General features: G+C 31.0%; 1 protein-coding gene across 5 annotated transcripts in view; it reads left to right on the top strand.

Annotated features, from left to right (window-relative positions):
* The window catches only part of LOC118187586 (CUGBP Elav-like family member 4), a 927,242-nt gene that overhangs the window by 892,265 nt on the left and 14,488 nt on the right, over window positions 1-20,489 (top strand). The gene's annotated exons all lie outside the window — the stretch shown is intronic.

The raw sequence follows: 20,489 nt of genomic DNA, 5'->3' as shown, positions 1-20,489 counted from the left end.
AGGTTATATTCTATATTATCTTGGAACAAAACTGGTCCCTGGCAAAGATTTATTGCCAATTATTATTAGAATAATTTGATAAGCATTCTCTTTGAGAGACTGCAGTATAACACTCAGTCATATTTTGTCAGAGATCTAAGAGCTCATAATGTTCTATACTGAGTGACCAGCTGCTATACGAAAAATGTATTTTAACCTAAGACTCTTCTTGAGATGAAGATTTTGTTTCTTGAAATGGCGTTTTCTGGTAAGTTTTCATGGTGATAATTATTAATGGAAACAAAAACAGCAAGTGTTATTACCATGAGATTATTTCTCACCTCGGGTGAAATTCCATCAAGCAATGACTCTCCTTTCATGCCACTGCATCAGCGAAAAAAGGATGGCTAGGTTTTGCTGTTTGCTTGCTTCCAATATTTGTAAGCAGTCCATTCATTACTCACTTTTCTGACTTATCTAACAAAAGAAACATGCTACATGTATTCTTTCCATTACTGAATTAAATAGCTATTGTTTTCATTTCTTAGACGACTTCGGCCTTTTAACCTTAGAAAAATGTCATCATCATTCCAATCCTTGGTTAATCATCAAGTGCTTTATTTTCATCACAACGCTCTGGAAACAAAAAATCTGTTTTCTTAGTTTGCAATACAACTTCACCATATACTGCAAGCAAACTCGTATTATGCCACAGTCCGAATTAAAAAGTTATAATGCTGCTCGAATTTGTACTTAAGAAACGAAAACTTTTAAGCTTTTTTTTTTAATATTTAAAGAAATATGTTTCGTTTTTCATCCCGAAATGAATTTTTAAATAGATAAAACATTAATTATTGGTGGGTGAATGATACGAATATAGGAAAGTTTTATATAAGAATTTTATACGAGGAACTTTTAAATAACTTTTGACATTTGACATCCTTATACTTGGCATGAAATGATTTTCAACTTAATTCTTTTTAACTAAAACAGGCATTGCAAATTATGCTTTTCATTAAGTGCCATAATGTAATTTTTATGGACTTTGCTTTTTAATAAGGTGTTTTCTTCTTTGAATTATGTTTTGAGTGGTAAAGTAAAATCTTATGCATGTGACTTTAATTTAATGCAAAATTATTAATTTTGAATAAATATTAATATGCTGTCTGTGCGAAGTACATCTTTATTGGAATTTCTGAAATAATATTAAGAATATTAGCATTTTCATTTCCTTTACAGAGAAATATCTTTTACACCAGGACATGAAAGAGTTAATAACAAGGTTAAAATACATATAAAAAATTATAGTTTATTATTTGAAGCCATCATTAGTTAATCTTAAAAATATTACGATTTAAAAACAATCAAGAATTTCACATAATCATATACTGGAACTTCGTTATGAGAGGTACCGAATAAATATTGTTTCTTTTACTTGCGTTATTAATGTTTCTCAAAATTTAAGTATTTTATTATAGGTTTACTCGTAAAGGTAAAATTTCTCTGGATGAGAAGAAGAAATTCTTAGAAAGAAATAAAAATACTTCTTTTCACCCCTAAAAATTAATGGGGAGGAACCGGTTCCATTGGGTTAATTGGACACATGAGTACGGTACATTGAAATAATGCTCACCAACCCAAACTTTGATACAAAGCAAAAATTTCGAGTTCTTTGATCTCCAGTTGGCGATTCGAGGAAAAATATCCTGCAATGCGGAAAAAATAAAAAACATTTCCTTCACAAAACTTCCCGAGGATAAAACTGAAATAGAAGCTGGCAAACAAAACAGCAAAAACCTATGGAAAAGAGGAAAAAATCCCTAACAGTTCTTTCAAAGCAAGAAATCTCTTTGAAAGAAGGCTTCCTATCAACTAATATTGGAGTACTTATTTCTTTAAGGTACACCGTTCCTTCAACAAAAGCAAGGCTTCACTTGCGAGAACAAAAATTCACTCGTAAGAAAGTACGAAAAGGAAGTGAAGATATTATTGGCGGAAAAGCTTCCCGTGGTCTTTAATGACCACAGTAATTGGTCTCAGGTATAATTGAGAACATTTTTAGAGTTGCTTCTCCTTCGATCCTATATCGGTCAGAATAGCAGTGGTATGAGTCAAAATTCTTCCTGGTTTGAACCCACATTATCAGTTGTAAATATCAAACATACGATGGATCTTGACATGATTTCACCCATATATAACGTGAATGCAAGTCAGTTTTCCTTAAGTCTTCCTTTCCTTATTAAGGCCTTCCAGCTATTAAGAAAATAGCTGCCGTTTGCTTTGTAGTATTCGATTAAACAAATGAACACGCAAATCCAAAAACGGTGGAGAGAAATTCGTTTGAAATGGGAGTAGTCTTAACGCCAAGCTTTGATGCTGTTGAGGATGAAAATGAAATACCCGGCAGACATAATTAGGTATCGTAGTGGAAAATATCATTTTATTTTTTTCTTTTACCAATTTATTTTGGAGAATTGATGTTTTTAGCATCCCTTTTTTCTGCACGGCAACAGTTTTAATGCATTTTATTAAAAATTATGTCTACCTAAATGTTAACTTTACCATATTAACTGAAATATTATATTATATGTACATCTGTTTTGGAAAAAAAACTTTACGCACTGTAGGACGTATGTTAAAATTCAACGCTAATTAAAATTCAGCAAAATAAAGCTGACAATAACATCTAAATTTTCTCCTGGACACAAACACTTTATTAAATCTCTTTAAAATTCACCTCTCACTGCAATATTTTAAGAGCAGTTACGCATTTCATAACCTAAGATTGGCATAGATTTAGTATGTCAATCGAATAATCCTCTAATAGTTAATATTGATCCCACAAATGATAAATATAATATAGAAGAACGTTTTTAAATAGTATATTTTTCGTAAATTCCAAGCATTCATGTCATTGTTCCTATCAAACCATATTTGAGTTTTATATAAAATCTATGTCAATCTGAGGTTGCTGATTTTAGCCTAATTTATATTAGGCATTAGCAGATATACTTCCATATGCATCTTATTCTGGAACATTTTCAGAATTTATCAAGAAAATAATTTAGAAATTAACTCCTATAAGTACAAAGAAAATCATTCAATGTGTCAGCTAAATATGTCTGAATTCCTTAGAGTTTGCATTCATTTAAGTGTGGGGAAGCATACTAGGACTATCTACATAAGATGAATGATCCTATGTAGAGGTCCTTCTAAAGGAAATTGGCTCATATTCATGTTACACATACATAATCGGAGAAAACCGCGAAAACTCCTCTGCACCCCAAATCATTCTCCTAGATTTGAGTCTCTGTCGAAGTAGCAGTGTTTAGTGGCCGTCTTCATTCAACCACTAATGGACCAAATTCGTTTGGAATGAAGAATAATTAACGTCATTTCACAAAAACATAAATTGCTTTGCTAATTATAAATTAATTTTAGTTTTAAAGTTTATGTTCATTCGCTAATTAAATTATATTAAATTACTATACATATCTCTGCAATAATAATAAATACCTTAATGAGGTCGCACAAGTCTTTGAATATATATATATGTAAAGAGCGAGACACAGATAGATATGCAATGAAAGATTATTATGTAGCATTCAATATTGTATAAATATTTTCGTTGATAAAATGATGAATATTACAATCAGATAATAAATTTAGCTAAAATTACCATCCACGGTTCTAGTATTCTGTAAATTGGACGCTATAAAGAAACAGTTACCAGTATCTATTGGGTTGGAGGGAAAGTTCTGTCGTATTTTAAAGAAAATATTTGAATTCATTTATAAAAATATGTGTTTAATATTTATCAATTATATATGCTCCGTTATTTGTTACAACCTGTTGCCATCTTCCAGGTAACCTGTAAATTCCTGTTTTGTAGAAGTTCTCATCCATGGAGTTAAAATAGTCAGCAACTGCCTTAGAAACACTTTCAAAAAGACTTGAATTTTTTTCCCGTTAGATAATTTTGCAGAGATCTGAACAGGTAATAATCAGAGGGTGCAATGTCAGGTGAATACGGGGGGGGGGGGTGACTAAGGATTTCCCATCCTAACGCATTCAGTTTTTGTAGTGTCACCACTGCAGTATGCGGGCGAGCATTATCGTGATGGAACACTATTCCTTTTCTGGACGCTAATGCTGGCCTTTTTTCTTTGTTAGCTGCATTCAATTTATCCAGCTGATTGCAGTACAGATCCGCGTTGATGTTTTTTCCCTGTTTCAGCAACTCGTAATACACTGGACCTTTCCTGTCCCACCACAAACAAAGCAGTACTTTTCGTTGATGGATACTTGGTTTTGGAATTGTTGCTGATGATGTTCCTGGTTTGCAGTAAGATTTTTTTCTTTTAATATTCTCGTAAAGAATCCACTTTTCATCTCCAGTAACCAGCCTGTCCAAAAACGGCTCCACATTGTGTCTAATCAGATGTGATGAACATATTCTTACACGATCAGACAAATCCTTTTCCGTTAATTCATGTGGAACCCAAACACTTTGCTTTAACACAAACCCAAGAGATTTAATGTGATCTCCAACAGTTGTATGATGAATGCCAAACTCTTCTGCAATTTCTCGACTTGTTAAATGTGGATTATTTTCCAACATGGATCGCAAAACATCATTATCGATCTTGGATGGTCGTCCAGATCGAACACTTTCTTTGAGGCTCAGGTCCCCGGAACGAAATTTGCTAAACCATCTTTGACAAGTACGAACATTTACAATATCTTTTCCAAATACCGCACATAAATTTTTACATGCAACAGATGCGTTGCTTCCTTTTTGGAATTCATATAAAATGCAGTGTCGTAAATGCACTTTATCTACCGACATGTTTTTCCCTTTAAATATTACAAGTAAATGATGAACGGTAAAAAAGGGCACCTTTTATATTATACAGCAGCTAAAAAAACAAAAAAAAATCCGATTGACTCACTAGCCAGATGTTTTTTTTTTATTTACAAGAAAAATCACCTGCCTATTTAAAATACGACAGAACTTTCCCTCCAACCCGATATTTATGTTCTTGAAAATACACTTAATAATAACTATGGCAGGTTGCAGTGCATTGTGATTTTTAATGAAATGTTTATTAGAGTTATTTTTTTACTTAACCAGTGTAAACAAATTTAATGTTTTGAATTGATTTATTCAGCTAAAGATGTAGATAAATAAGTCTCAATAAAATTCGTTTCCGTAACTGAGTTACGATTTATTAGATATTTTACAACCAGTTCTTACTTTAAATCTTCTTACCATTTTTAATGTCGTTTTCATATCGTACCAAGGAGACTTCAGGACCAAGGATTACTACAGGGGTATGGAAAGGCATCTGACTGTTTAGCCAGACTTTGTTATTATTTAAACTAAATTTTCGAAAGTTTTTCTTTTGTTTGTGGATAAAAGCATCTGAAGAATATAAAAGTTAGCACTTATTCAAGAATGTATTAGAATTTATTCAAGAATGTACTAGTATTATGTAATGGCATTTGTATTATGTAATTGTATCACACACATACACATATTTGTACTTTATATTTGTATTATGTATTAGTAAGTATGCATGTATTATGCATGCTGGGTAGGAGCTTCGGCTTCCTAAGAAACACAGTGTTATTAATACCTTCAAGGGCCTTAACTTGCTGGATTGGTAACCAGTTCTATACTCTAATACTCTGGGTCGAAAACCATCTCAGCGGATTTCCGGATTTCAGTGCTGATCAAATTAACACTAAACCGGCTGCCCAAACTGCAACGTGATTATCGACACTGACTTCAGTACCAAAGGCCCGGGTTTAAATCCCGGAGAAGGCATGGATGCTTGTAAACGTATAGTTTCTGGGTGACATGAGGACACTCAAATTATACGGCGAACCGGAAGTCCTCTGGAGAGGATGGTGGAGGGAAGGGAGGTGGGAGACTTTCGGATTCACCCTCCGTGGTACTCTTCTTCAAAATTGGGGCGGAAATCAGCATAAAGTCGAACTGTCACCTGAATCGTGCTCAAGGCTCTGGCCAACAACCGATGCAATTTTGTAATCCCTGCCAAGATAATAATTTGTGGGCTTGTTCTGATTACATCAGAGAAGTGAGAATAGTAACAACAACTATAAACGACTGCATGTAATTAACATCGTATAGTGTCATGTAAACCAATGTCCAAATGGCAGATACTTATTAATCATCCAGGTACCTTTAAGAAATGCCAAAATGATATAAAGAAGCACACTCGTGTTAACTGTATTTATGGTTATAAACAATAAGCTGCTACAATTTGAGAAATATATTAAATATGCTGCATGTTGATTAACAAGAAACTGAAAAATTTTAGTTGAATATTTTATGTATAAAGTGTAGGTATTTCTTGAATGGCAAAGAAGCATCTGAGTTGAACTGGAATTAATTAGCAATAGTAGAACAATGATCGTCAATAGGAGAGTGTACGCATTTCAAGGGATTACCATTCGCAAAGGTTTATCCAAACGAATCTGATTGGCATTTCATTATTTTCCTCACATTGCACATAACGAAAACAATGAAAGATACTCCTGCCTGCTTATTTCAGCTTGCTACACTACATGAGATTAAATCAGTATTCAATTATTTTATTCTCCTTGAAACTAACCTGTGGGATTAAATACAATGAAATGTAACCATTCTTTATTCACCGATATTAAATATCATAGTCATGTTTTCCATGTATATATCTTCGAATGACAGAAAAGTATAATACTTGATTCAAAAAATGACTCAGAAAAAAATGCTTGCTTTGTAAAATTTTGTTATACGTCTAATTACCCAAAAGATATTGTTTCTTTATTGATCGAGTCGTTAACAATGGCATCAGAGCAAGATTGTATTTTTTCAACTCTAAAATATTTTAGTGTCTGTTTTACATGCATTGCAAAAATTTGCAGGTAAAAACATTATGCCTTATATTATTACTTAAATTTATCTCTTCACATGATAAATGCTTAGATGGGACAATTTAAAATTTAAAAAAGCTTTTTTCTTATAATTTAATGTCTTATTAAATCATTATTCTTAAAATGTAAATGTCACCTTTAATTTGTTTATTTTTTTTCCATTAACGTAAATGATTTACGAATTCTAAAATATATCTCTAAAGTGAAATATTTATGTAATTTAATTTTTTTAATTTATTAATTATTAATTCTTCTCCAAAGGAAACTAAAATTACCTTCACTCGTGTAGTTTCGTCTTAAAAAGATTTCAGGGCATATTCACTCGAATATTAAATAGAAATTACACTTAGAAAATTATATGAGGATGGAACTCTAAATGTTGTTGACTTGATGGTTCACAGAAAAAGAGCGGATTTTGGCGATCTAAAAAATGGTCTATATTCATTCTATCTCAAACAGGAAGAGACATGTGAAAGATAATAACTAAGTCTTTATGAAGGTTGTAGATACATTACGTTTTTTAACACTAGGGATGTGAAAAGTGAGCAATGCCCTCGCCGAGACTCGAACCTGGATCTCTCGAGTATGTGCCGAGTTTGCTACCATTACACCACGGAGGCATGCTGGAAGGATGCTTGCTACCTTATATCCTGCCTCTTTTAAAAGGCGATTGAATATAAAAGAACCTAATCGCCAAATCGTAGTGGTGACGAATTATCATCCATCACCTTTTAGTTCGAGCGCTACAGTAGAGCCATTAGGTTTTTTTTATGCTGGAGTAGTAGAAAAATTAGCAATGCTCTCGCCGGGACTCGAATCTGCATCTCTCGAATACGCGCCAAGTGGGCTACCGTTACACCATGAAGCATGTTGGAAGAAAGGAGATAATACCTTATGAGGTAAAACAGGAAACTGGAATTTCACCGTAGACTCTTAAGAGGTATAATGTTTTGCCGAAATTTATATTTAATGAAAGAATCGTATGCATTAAGCCTTAAACTAATTGCAATTATGAAACACCGAAATGCATTTAATGAAACTCAACTTTAGGAGAGATCCTTTTTGACTCAGTTAACTAAAGTAAGTTTAAATGAGATTTAAATAAATATAAAAAGATATTTTTTAAATTTTTTTAATTTTAAATGCATGCAAAAATAACATTAATGCATGTAAAAATGTGCCATCACCCATTTTTACGAAAACAACCCTAGCCATCTCACTAAATAATGGGATATAGGGCATGGCTATAATTAAATTTCTAAATACCGTCATTTTCAAATTTCTTCTCTCCAAATACAGAAATCTTTCCAAAAGCAGGAGTGATAAGCATCTTCAAGAGTTATACCACTTATCTTTAAAAGATACTCTTCTTCCTTTACAACTTTCACCTGGTGTAACTCCTCCTCTTTTCTTCCACTCGTTTATGACGTCATAAGGGTCTATTTCATTCCTTCACGGTCTCATCTTTTTTCACATTCTTTATTTTTTCTCCTTCTTTTCATGTTATTTTCTCCTCTTTTTCCTCTATTCTGTTGCTTTTGTACAGGCTCCTTCTCTGTAAATCGTTCAACCATTTTTCTATTCAATTCCCAGTTTCATTTTTTTTCTTCTTGATAGTCTCATCCTTTATTTCAGTCACCTTTTATTTTTAAGATTAAATGCTGCGTAAGTTTCAAGGTGAGGTATTTTTTTAATTGCGCATTTTTGTGTACTTTATAAAGCAATTTTTTCCCTTTATAAAGTTTTTTTTTCCTAAACCATTATGCTTATTATTTTTTTTCAGTATGAGAAAAATCTTAAAAAAAATTGTCACATTTTACACTGTTGTGGATAAAAAATATTAAGCGGAAAATGTTCAAAACTTAAAGCCAGAAAAGATAATATTTCTTTATATTCTAATTGTATATATCTTCGAATGACAGAAAGTTATAATACTTGATTCAAAAAATGACTCAGAAAAAAATGCTTGCTTTGTAAAATTTTGTTATACGTCTAATTACCCAAAAGATATTGTTTCTTTATTGATCGAGTCGTTAACAATGGCATCAGAGCAAGATTGTATTTTTTCAACTCTAAAATATTTTAGTGTCTGTTTTACATGCATTGCAAAAATTTGCAGGTAAAAACATTATGCCTTATATTATTACTTAAATTTATCTCTTCACATGATAAATGCTTAGATGGGACAATTTAAAATTTAAAAAAGCTTTTTTCTTATAATTTAATGTCTTATTAAATCATTATTCTTAAAATGTAAATGTCACCTTTAATTTGTTTATTTTTTCCATTAACGTAAATGATTTACGAATTCTAAAATATATCTCTAAAGTGAAATATTTATGTAATTTAAATTTTTTAATTTATTACCTATTAAATACTTGTTAAAAACATTATGAGAGTACATTCGCATCGTACGAAATCTGCTTTTCCAATCCCGTTTCCTTATCATTTTGGAAACGATATACTTCTGCTCTTCCACTATTACTGTTGCTTATATATTTCCTATTAATGCAAATTATACATTAACTTTGTTGCTACATCATATTTTATTGAAAGGTACGTTCCGTTTTCCTGGGTATTCTCATTAAATTTCTTTTCTTGCAACTGTTTCATTCATAACTTAATTAAAGAGGAATTTCCATTTTCACGCTTTAGACTTGTAAATATATAATGAATATTCAAACACCATTGATGAAATGTATTTTTGTTTATACAACAAAATTTAAGTAGAATTAAAATTGAAACAGTTCATTTTAAAATATTAAATTTTTTAGAATTCAAAAATGAAACTCATTTTGTCGTATAAGTTTAGAATTAATAATGTTACGAATTTGTTATTTAAAAAGCTAATGTTAGCTCAATTATAAATTAAATGGTTTTAATATTCGTCACGCGCTGCACTGCGCGAGAAATAAAACCATTTAATTTATAATTGAACTAACATTAGCTTTTTAAATAACAAATTCGTAACACTAAAGAGATATTTATTTATTTAATGCACGCGCTCTTGTATTTTCAATTTTCCGGCTTAGCTTTCTTTTAATACTCGTCACGCGCTGCACTGCGCGAGAAATAAAACCATTTAATTTATAACTGAATAACATTAGCTTTTTAAATAACAAATTCGTAACAATAATTTGAAAATTTAAATGTCAGAAGGAAATGCGCACAAAAAGTATTCTTTCAAACTTTCACTCATACATTGTAAAAATAAATGAATATGAAAAATCACTCTTAAAGGAAATATTCTAACCCTAAATACCTTTTCAGAAGTCAAACAACAAAAATCAGCGTTATATTTACAAAATTTTGTAAATGTAATTTTTGTTGTTTGACTTCTGAATTAGTATTTATTCGGCGTGTTATTGTGTCCTAAATAACTTTTTTGGGAAATAACAATATATGCCTTTGTAATGATAAAAATGTTACGCTTTAAATAAATAAAAGTATATACCTTCGCTTTTAGCTTTCTTAAACTTTAACATAGTTTTTAAATTTTAAACACTATGTTAGGTTAGGTTATTTAATTACAGCAAAGCCTCGAAGGCTATCTGCCTAAGGGGAGGGATGCCTTCGTGGAGGACTTTCTAAGGGAAACTGACTCGCATACACGTTACACATGGGGAAAACCACGAAAACGCCCATGCAGCCAGCAAGTTCGCGTGATTCAAACCTGAGATCGAACTACCAGTGTTCAGCGACTTTATCGCTCGGCCGCTGGTGGGCCCATTTAAGCGCTATGATACATAAGATAGATTCAGTCTTCAGAAAGGCATTTTAAGGAAACGAATAATATGTTACATTTAGATTAGTACCGTTTATAATAAATTAATAACAATTTCTAATATAAACAGATGACAAGATGAAGAAAGCAATGAAAGTTAATGAAACTAAAAGCGTGTACTACATAAATGTAACTAACGACAAATAACAACTGCGCTTTTTCAGAGATAAATTTAACGTTAAAATGTAACTTTGTGACTTTCGATTGACTTTCGAAACACGCTTTGATGACTCCATATATTATTTTCAAAGCACTTCTGTGTTCAAACATATGGCCAAAAATTCAAAGCAAATTACAAAGATAGATAACACTTGTAAACTGAAATCCTCTATTTTAAGCATCGGCCTAAATAAATGCTAATAACTAGAAATTATCATTTTTTATCCAGAATACTTCAGAATACAGTCGCCAAACACCAGGAATGCATTGAACAAGAGAGACCAAGCAAAAATATCTTGTAAATGTATAATAAGAAATAGGTAATTCAAAAGTTCGGGACACTAAAGATCAGTTGCAAAAGGATAGAAAAGATTACTTCTTCAAGATCTTATTCTCACTGCATAATTAGTGAAGAACTCTTAAACATCCAGATCTTTTCTGCATAAATTCCAATGGCATATTAAAGAAAATTTCCGAATGCATCTCCAATACTCCGCACAGCACTGGCACCTAGCCATCATGTCCACTTGTCCTTGATATCCAAGGTCTCATAACTCGCACACTATCTATTTTCCGGTATAAGTTCATAAAACACATTCTGGTTATGATCAGCCGTAGAATGTGCTGCTAACTTTCGGCGACTTTATTTCGTAACATTTAACTTATTAAAGTAGCCTTTGAATCCGGTTGTCCATGCTGTTCAATATTTTCCGCCGTATGATTCCCGCTGTATATTCAAAACCCATTTTTGGATGATTTTCGGTTACAGAATACATTGCCAATATTTGGCGACTTCTTTCGGAGACACTTCTCTTAAGCTTGTTGTGGCAAGTGCCATCAAGATAATGGTGAAAAAGAATTCAAGCGCTTGTGAAGCCATTATTTTCAATGCGAAAGATAAGTTACTCAAAAAGCTTCATTTCGAATGAAATTCAAGAAATTTCAAAATATATATATTTTCGACCTGATAAACTTCGTATTTGGAATTCTTCACTATTCCTAATTTTCTTCCGCTTTACAGGAAGTTTAATAGGAGCTATAATGCTTTTCTATACGTATCGGCATAGCTTAAGATAGAAATTTTTCAGCCGTCCCATTTACTTCGCAACCTTTTAGTAGAAACTTTCAAACTTTTGCTTTTGAAATGAAAGCTGGGCTTTGTGTTAAAGGAAATCGCTTCATTCGTACCTATTCAAGGTTTATTCACAAAATTTTCTATCGTCGTTAACTGACTTGGTGAACAAACAGAGCAGTTCTCCCGTTCCTGCTTCCGCTTTGGCACAAAAGGCTTTGTGCTAAGGCTTTTCTATTGCTGAATCCCTATTGCCGTGTTTTAAATTGTTACCGTCAAAGGGAGCGTGGTCTGTGAATGGGTAAATCAGTCTTATCAGTTTAAAAAAAAGAAGTAAATCTTGACTATAGAATTCGAATAAATATACTTAACTTCGAGGAAGAGGAGATTGAGATACAATTGATCCTTTGTAGCTTATTTATTGCTGAAAATGTTCACCTGTTTTTAATCCTCTTCAAACATATCTTCATTTATAAACTTAGTAAACCTTGAAAAGTAAACGATTATTTTGATCGTTTTCTAATGTTTATAAATAAACTTAAACCTGCTATTTTCAATAAATAAGCTTTATTCCTATTTGTAACAATAGCTTATTGAATCTTATTACAGTATATATAAGCACAAGAATCTTTCGTAAAGTTCCCTTATTAACTGTTTTGCGATACATTAATGTAGAGAGCTTTTGTTTAAGAAACTGGTTAATGCAGAATATTTTTTTCTTTTTCAAGAGCAAATAAGAGCTATAATTAAAATTTGTTTCATATTTTGTTTATGTTAAAAGCTTTATTTTTTAAGTGTTGATATCATTTGCCCTATAAAAATTATTAAAATGCTAATCTCTTTCATTTGGATTATACTCATATTTCTCGTTAGCTGATTAGTTAGTTTTATTGAGTATAAGACATCTAACTTACTAATCGTTGCCTGTCTTTTTGCTTCCTTGTACGAAGTAAAGGAGGTATTGTAATCCCGAAAAATTTCGGATATCATATTTCAACGAAAATATCCATTTTTAGCGCTCTCGATTCCATTTGAACGATATATTTTTGCGTAACATATGTACCTACTGATCTGTACTGTAAATTAATATTAAAATTTAACAGAACCCTTTTGGATGACCGTTAAAATCTGAATCCTTTCAAGATTTTAATTATTAGTGTATCTTTCAAGTTCAGCATTTCTTAACCCATAGGGGCGTTAGTCCAGAAGTTTTATTAGTCTCGAAACGACAATGCGCGACAAATCACCAAAAGCGTCGAATTACTTTTCAAATTGCTGCCACGAAACATTATCGTCCTGTATTACACATAAAGAAATTAAATAATGAAGAATCTACATGGATGTATGTAAGTTTCGCACATTGTGAAAAACAAAGGTACCTAGAGCCATCAAATTTCGAATAACGTATTCCTCCGCACGAATATGGGCACCTAGAAGTCCGAATTTTGAGTTTCGAATTTGTTTTATTATTTATTTCACATTTTATAAAACTTTAAGGAATTTCTGATTAGAAACTGAACAGTTTCAACTGAACAGTTTGAAACTGTACAGTTTCAAATAGAGTAGCGGAAACACCGTATGGAATAAAACATTTTTATCTGCTGCGCACGAGGCTGTCTATCAGAAATTCTAAAGATATGCTATTTTTAAATATTTTTAGTCCAAATGCCCTCTAAACGTGTACGTGTGTGTAAATGAAAAAAAAAACGCCAAATTTTGAAATTTTTTAGGCTTGAAGTTGCAGGACTGGCTTTTTCCAGTTTATTATTATTATTATTACTGCCTTTTAGCATTTTTATTGAGCATCATTTTCTTTGCACTTACGTCATGTAAAATTCAACAGCAAAATCGCAAAGATTTTAAAAGCAGCATATGTTTAGAATTTCCCGATGCAGTGTTAAGTTTTGGCACATATATTTTTTATTTATTTGTTTATTTATTCTTTTATCTAACTCCTGCCTGAATACAAACTTTTTATTGGTAATTTGACTGCAAAATAATAGTATTTACTTAAATTTCAAGATTAATAAATGACATATTAGCTATTTTACTTTGTTATTTTAATTCTCTTTTCATTATATTTTAATGGTATTTAAACGTTAGTAAAGATAGTGGTAATGGACTTAATTAATCGAAAATGGTGTAAATGTTGATTTTTTAATAGTAATCAGAGTAGACGTTTTCCAAACATTTCTCACAATACTAAACTAATGCTCTTATTTAAAACATTAAATTTCAGAATACATAAATCTAAGCCCATATCAAGACAGAAACTTCAGTTTAATACACAATTATTGATACTCTTCTGTTATCGGGACTGGGTTCGGAAATGCATGCATATATGCACGTATATATGTATGTTTGTGCACATATGTGTGTGTATACATTTTTATCTGCTGCTGTATGTACTTACACATACATACTCTTATGCCTACATGAGCACTTCCATACATACATACATACATACATATGTACATGCATAAATGAACACTTCCATACATACATACATCTCTGAATACGGTCCCAATAACAGAAAAGCACCAAATTTTTCTGTGTTGGTAATAAAGACGGTTTGTAGATATATTCGAGTCAACTTCGATAGTCGATCTACTAAGATAAAATTGTATTAGTAGATCCTTTTATGTGATAGCGTACATATATGTAATATATATATGCAGTGCGATTCCAATTTTTAAACTTACAATTTAATAAACTTGTTGGATTGTTTTCAAGATTTTCCCTGAGATCATCAAATTTCTTTAGAGCACAATTTATTTAAATTCATTTTTATTTTAATAAATTGAATTCAGATAATAATTAATTAATTGAGTTAATTAAGATCCGTGAATTAAACAAAATGATGACATCACTTTCATATCTAATTATATTTTTAAAACATTCGCAGAATCCTTACTTAATTTTCTTAATCCTGATTTAAAGGTAAAACCTGCAACAGCAAATCTCGAATTCCAAATGAAAATTAATTCATTAAAAAATAATTTTTTCCATTGCTATCAATTTCCGTTGCTTTAAGTTTTCTTTTAAAAACGTTATTCAAGTTCTAATTACGTTAAATTAAAGTAATGAAGTTACTGGAATATTACACTTAATAATTTGAATTGTATGCATACTTTCTTTTATTTTGAATTATAAACTACTTTGTTATTGCTTTATTTTCCTGCAAAATTTAATTTCAACAAAACGGAATTAGAAATTTAGAAATATTACTATTCTACAGGAGGTACTAGACAGTTCTTTTTTAATATTTTATAAGGGGAACAAGTATTTCCCTAGATTTTATATCTATGAACCAAAGATCTTTATGCATAATTAAATTATGAAAAGTTGAATAAATGTAAGCGAAATCTTTATTTTTTTAATTTGTTACTTAATTTTATTTTGCACTATTTCTCAATTTCATTTACATATACCAATTTATAATCTAAATGTGTAATATTAGTTTAAAGATTCCTCTAATAGGTAGTTATAATATTTGTCCTATATATTATTTTTCCTGTTCCTGTAATAAGTCAATTATCTTATTCTAATTGCTATAAAAACGTAGTTACTCAAATGTTTAAATTTTGCATAAAATACTATAACAGTTTTCTCGAAACCATAATATTATCTATACAGTCAATATCTTTAAATCTTTTGTGTTTTACTCCATGGAACAGTCATATGTATTAATTTCTAAAGAAATGTGAAACTGCCGGAAAGCTTAATGTTATCGGCCATAGTCACACCACAGCTCGTTCAGCTCAATTTCCTTCCCTTTAATACCACGAAAAGCTCGCTGGCCAATGCTTCTTTTAAAACGAGTCCTTCTTTGGATCCTAGCACACAACATCTTGCAGCCTTTTGTCTCCAAATTAATGTCTTTCCCGTCGCAATAAAATGTAATTTATAGGGCACGTTTCTAGTAGGCTTTCAGACCACGCGAAACTCAATTTGTTATGTGAACTGAAATTTTTCCACCCGCCGCTTTCTGCCTCCTCCCTTTACTTTTCCCGCCATTCGTTCACCTCCGTTCCCCTTCCCAAGCGTTCTACGTCCCATCTTGTTTTTCTTACCTTTGAATTAAGTATGCTGGATTGCATTTATTCCGTTGAGATAAACATGCCCGGGTAATGACTTGCTTGCGCCAATTTTTTCCTTTTCTTTTTACCTCCCGCTTTCCTCTCCAAAGCGTTGGAATGATTTATTATGTAGATATAAATTTTTCTCCGGTTGTCTTCCATTTTTCGGGTCTTAATAATGCTCGCTGCGATCTCATGCGTAATTAAAGTGGAAAGTCTTTTCCATCCACCTTCCCATGTTCTTTTCTTTGATTTCTATTCATTTGTGGGTCTTTGTGAGTAAACGCATTACCTGAAGAAGTATGGTTGGTGACGGAAGGTTTCCCATAAGCTTAGATTTCAAGTTTGGTGATTAATTCTGAAGTTTCTGCACAGTGCTTGAACAACTCTTCCAGGAAAATAATGCCATAACTGACATACATCGTAAAAGAACTTCCGGAAGCATTTTTGTTTCCAATCTAATTCAATATACTTCTAAGAAATTTTAACCGAGCGTATGCCTAAATTTTGCTTTTCAGGGAATTTTATTAACCATAAGTATCTCTTAAAATTATCATCTTTGCAGACATTTTCCAAACATCGCCTTTTCCACCAAAATGTTTTTAGTTTTGGATGATTTGTACAAACAATTATTATTCGAATACAACTTTGAGAGAACTAATTTGCCTTCTGCGCAGATTTAAACATTAAACATGATTTTACACTTAATGTTATTTTAAATTCTAACTGATTTCCTTAATGTTGAAAAGTAAATAATTTTCTCACTATCTTCTAAGTGTGAATTTTAAACATATAATATATAAAAACAATATCGAACATTACTTAGCAGTTATAAAGCAATACAAAGAATTGCTTATTAATAAAATATACCTTACATCCATCTTCAGTCCTTCATATTGTTTCTTCCAAAATTTTCTGATGAATAATTTTTTCCTCCTTTGTACTTTACTTCTATTCGTGCAAAATACTGTAATATGGAAATGACTCAATAAAAATGAATAAGCACAAAAAGAAACTTTTTCGAATAAACACAAAATAATATTTTGAATTAGCACAAAATTTTTGAATAAGCACAAAAAAACACTTTTTCTTGAAAGCAAATAATAATTATTCTCCAGACAGTAACTTAAAATTTATGAAATTAATTTAACAATTATCAATATTTTCGAATTATCAATTATTTCGCCTTTATATATCGAAAATTTTTATCACCTTAAACTTAAAAACTTATTATTGAAATTAGGAAGTCTAAAACAGACAAAAATGAAAACATCATTCGAAAGCAAAAATAGGTTATTTTCACCATTTTAAAGCTTTCTCATATTTTCACCTTTGTGATTGCTTTGCGAAAGAGCCAGGCGGTCGAAAAAGTAATCCTTCGAGGGACTTAGTTTCCATTTTCTTCACTTAGTTTTGCGTTTTATGTCTAAACTACATGTTGCACTTTTCTTCACTCGTACTGGTTTTCCAAATTTAAATCAACCACACCTGTCCGCCAGATAAATAACTTCTTTGGTTGCTGTTGTAAGTACGCAATTTAAATAACTTCTTTCTTACAAATTGATTTCATGTAAAAATCAAAATATGTTTTTCTTTAGAAACCTCAGAAGCTTAGTGTTCACTTCCAACGTCTTAATATTAGTAATAATATCAATATCTTATGAAATATACGCAAGCAACAGAGATGTAGGATTACTAAAACCATATACGACATAGATTTATGTAAAAATACATCATTTTAAAAATATAAATATGCTTTAAGAAAAACAAATAACTTTTTTATTCTTTCTATAATCACTTATTTTAGTTATTAGTTTACTTGCATATTTAAATTTCCTCCTGTATTTCTTAGCCACACAGCGGTTACAAATTTAGATAATGTCATCTGATTCTCTTTTGACTCAAACATTTAATATAGCTTCATGCAAATCATTTTCTATTGCTGAGTTGTCATCCTAAGAGAAATTAAAATGCATATAAATATAAACGGGAAATCCACATGAAGACAGATAGTTTGACAAAAGAACTTGAATAAAACACTAAAACACAACCAGACAACTTTATTGAGATATTGACTTAAATCTACACAATTCAAGGCTTTTGTGTTACTACTTTTGTATAACAGACATTTTTAATTTTTTTCTAATATTCGCCAGTGCCTCTAGCTAGTAGCCAAATCTGTAAACCTTCTTTTGGAATTCCCTGTTGCCAAATATAGAGGACTTATGGAGAATGAGAACTTTTAATCAATATTTCAGACATAGATACAGACAATCTTAACAGATATCGCTTTCCACAAATGGAAATTATTCAGCTAATTCGTCGATATTTTCTGTTTCTAATCTTAACTTTCTTCACTGTAACCTCAGTTACCACAGGTATGCTGATATGAGAATAATAGCAATTTCAAATATATCCCTTTTAAACTTATTTTTATTGCCTTCTATGTGAACCAGCTTTTAGATTTATGATATTACCTATTTATCGTACATAACTGGGAATAAAGAGATATTTCTTTGAATAAAATAGAAATTCCATTTCTCATTTTAATTTCATTCAAAATATTATCATTTCCTTTTCTTTGTCTCCATGCTGTATCATAATATGTGATTTCTATGAATTGGAATGGAAAACTCGAAAATTTATTTTTTCAGCTTGTACTTTATACTCTTTTTGGTAAACCAATGCGCTAAATCTGAATATATTTTTAATTGAAAAATATTATGTCATAGTTATACCGATTTTCGTAAGAAATTCAATTCCTGTTTCAATTAGAACCCCTCCCTCCACCCTAAATGTAAACAAAATGATTAAAGTTCGTATACTCTGAGTGGAAGTAAAAGTATAGTAAATGTATACAGTATCTAACCGTATGGGAAATATACGAGCACTACCGATCAGTACTCGATCACCAGAAACAGTATTCAGACATGAAGATTGTAGCATATAGAATGTGAATATTTTTAAATAAAGTCATCGTAATTAAGAACTGATAGTAATTGTATATAGTATTTGAAGCTGAAATGGATTTGATTTTATTGGAATAATGAGTATTTTCGATCTTGATATTTCGTGCAGGTGTAATTTCTAATTATTCAAAATCAAACCAGTGCAGGTTTTCTTACTTGTATAGTATATCAGCTGACCTATTTTCTGGTTGTCATTGCTTTTTAATGCATTAATTACATAAAAGTAGATATCAAAAGCAGGTACACCTTTATATACCAACTTCATCAGCATTTTCCTATTAGATTTTCTTTTTCAAATTTCTTGCACTTCATGTACAGATATTTTCTTTTATGGAGGTGCACAAGCCATTTTAGGCTGTGGCCACTACTAAAACCAGAAGCGGTGGTCATTTTATTATGAAGGCACCTAATAGGCGGCCATCGTTACCTCCTATGAAGGGACAGACAATTTACACCCATGCCTTCTCCGGGATTTGAACCCAGGCTCTTCGATACGGCAGTCAGATTCACTAACTGCTTTCCCGATTGGGTGGCCTAGTACAGATATTAATAATATATTCCACGTTTACTGTTCAGATCATCTTCAAAAAAATACAAGCCTGAAATCAGCTTTTGGAAATATCAAACATTTGTTAAGCACAGGTATTAAGCATCAATTTATAAGGAATTTTTAAATTATAAATACTTATAAAATGAAAAAATTATGAATATAGACTTTTTAAATATATATATATTTACTTATGTAGCATTCGTTAAAAATATTAAAATGTTGTATTTATAAATGTCACCACTCACCAATTAAAATTGCATAAATTTTAGAGATTTTATTTAAAGTTAAATAAAATATAAAAATCTTAGTTCGTTTTAAGCGTTAAATAATTTTATCCTCTTGAATAACTGTTATAAATTTTCTCTAAGAATTCTGCCTCCAGGGGTGACTGATATCATCTACAATTATGGGTTTTCGTTTTAGAGAGATAAGAGTGGAACATTCTAACATTTAGAGTGAAATTACAGTAATTTTATTTATACAGTAATTATAGTAGATTCTTCATTAATCGGGGTAATGTTAGGGATGACGTTCGTGGTTAACTTAAAATCGTGGTTAAAAAATACAGGAAAAAAGAATAACCTATATTTCAACAAGTTGAAAACTACCATTAACATTTCATCTACATTTTTAAGCAGTTAAATTTGGAAAATTAGTTTCTGTGGTTATGTAAATTGAATCGCAATTCAAAACAATAAGAATGCACTTGGAAATAGAAAGGAAAAAAAAGCAATATTTTTGTTTTTATTACTCTTGCATATCAACTGGTGTCGAAGGAAAACTGAGGATTAATAGCTGCGTATTTAATTTACTCTTTCAATTTAGTATTTATTTTAATGGATGATTTACCAATATTTATATATTACGGATTTTGTACAATTAAATTACGTATAGTTTGTGGGCAAAAACAATTGATAAATACTGTCATATAATTTGCTATCACTGCTGTTATCGC

The sequence above is a fragment of the Stegodyphus dumicola genome, chromosome 1 (genome assembly GCF_044657685.1).
Source record: "Stegodyphus dumicola isolate Sdum_Otavi_A_Nest chromosome 1, ASM4465768v1".
In the NCBI taxonomy this organism is placed as follows: domain Eukaryota; kingdom Metazoa; phylum Arthropoda; class Arachnida; order Araneae; family Eresidae; genus Stegodyphus; species Stegodyphus dumicola.
This window is presented reverse-complemented; position numbering and strand designations above follow the sequence as displayed.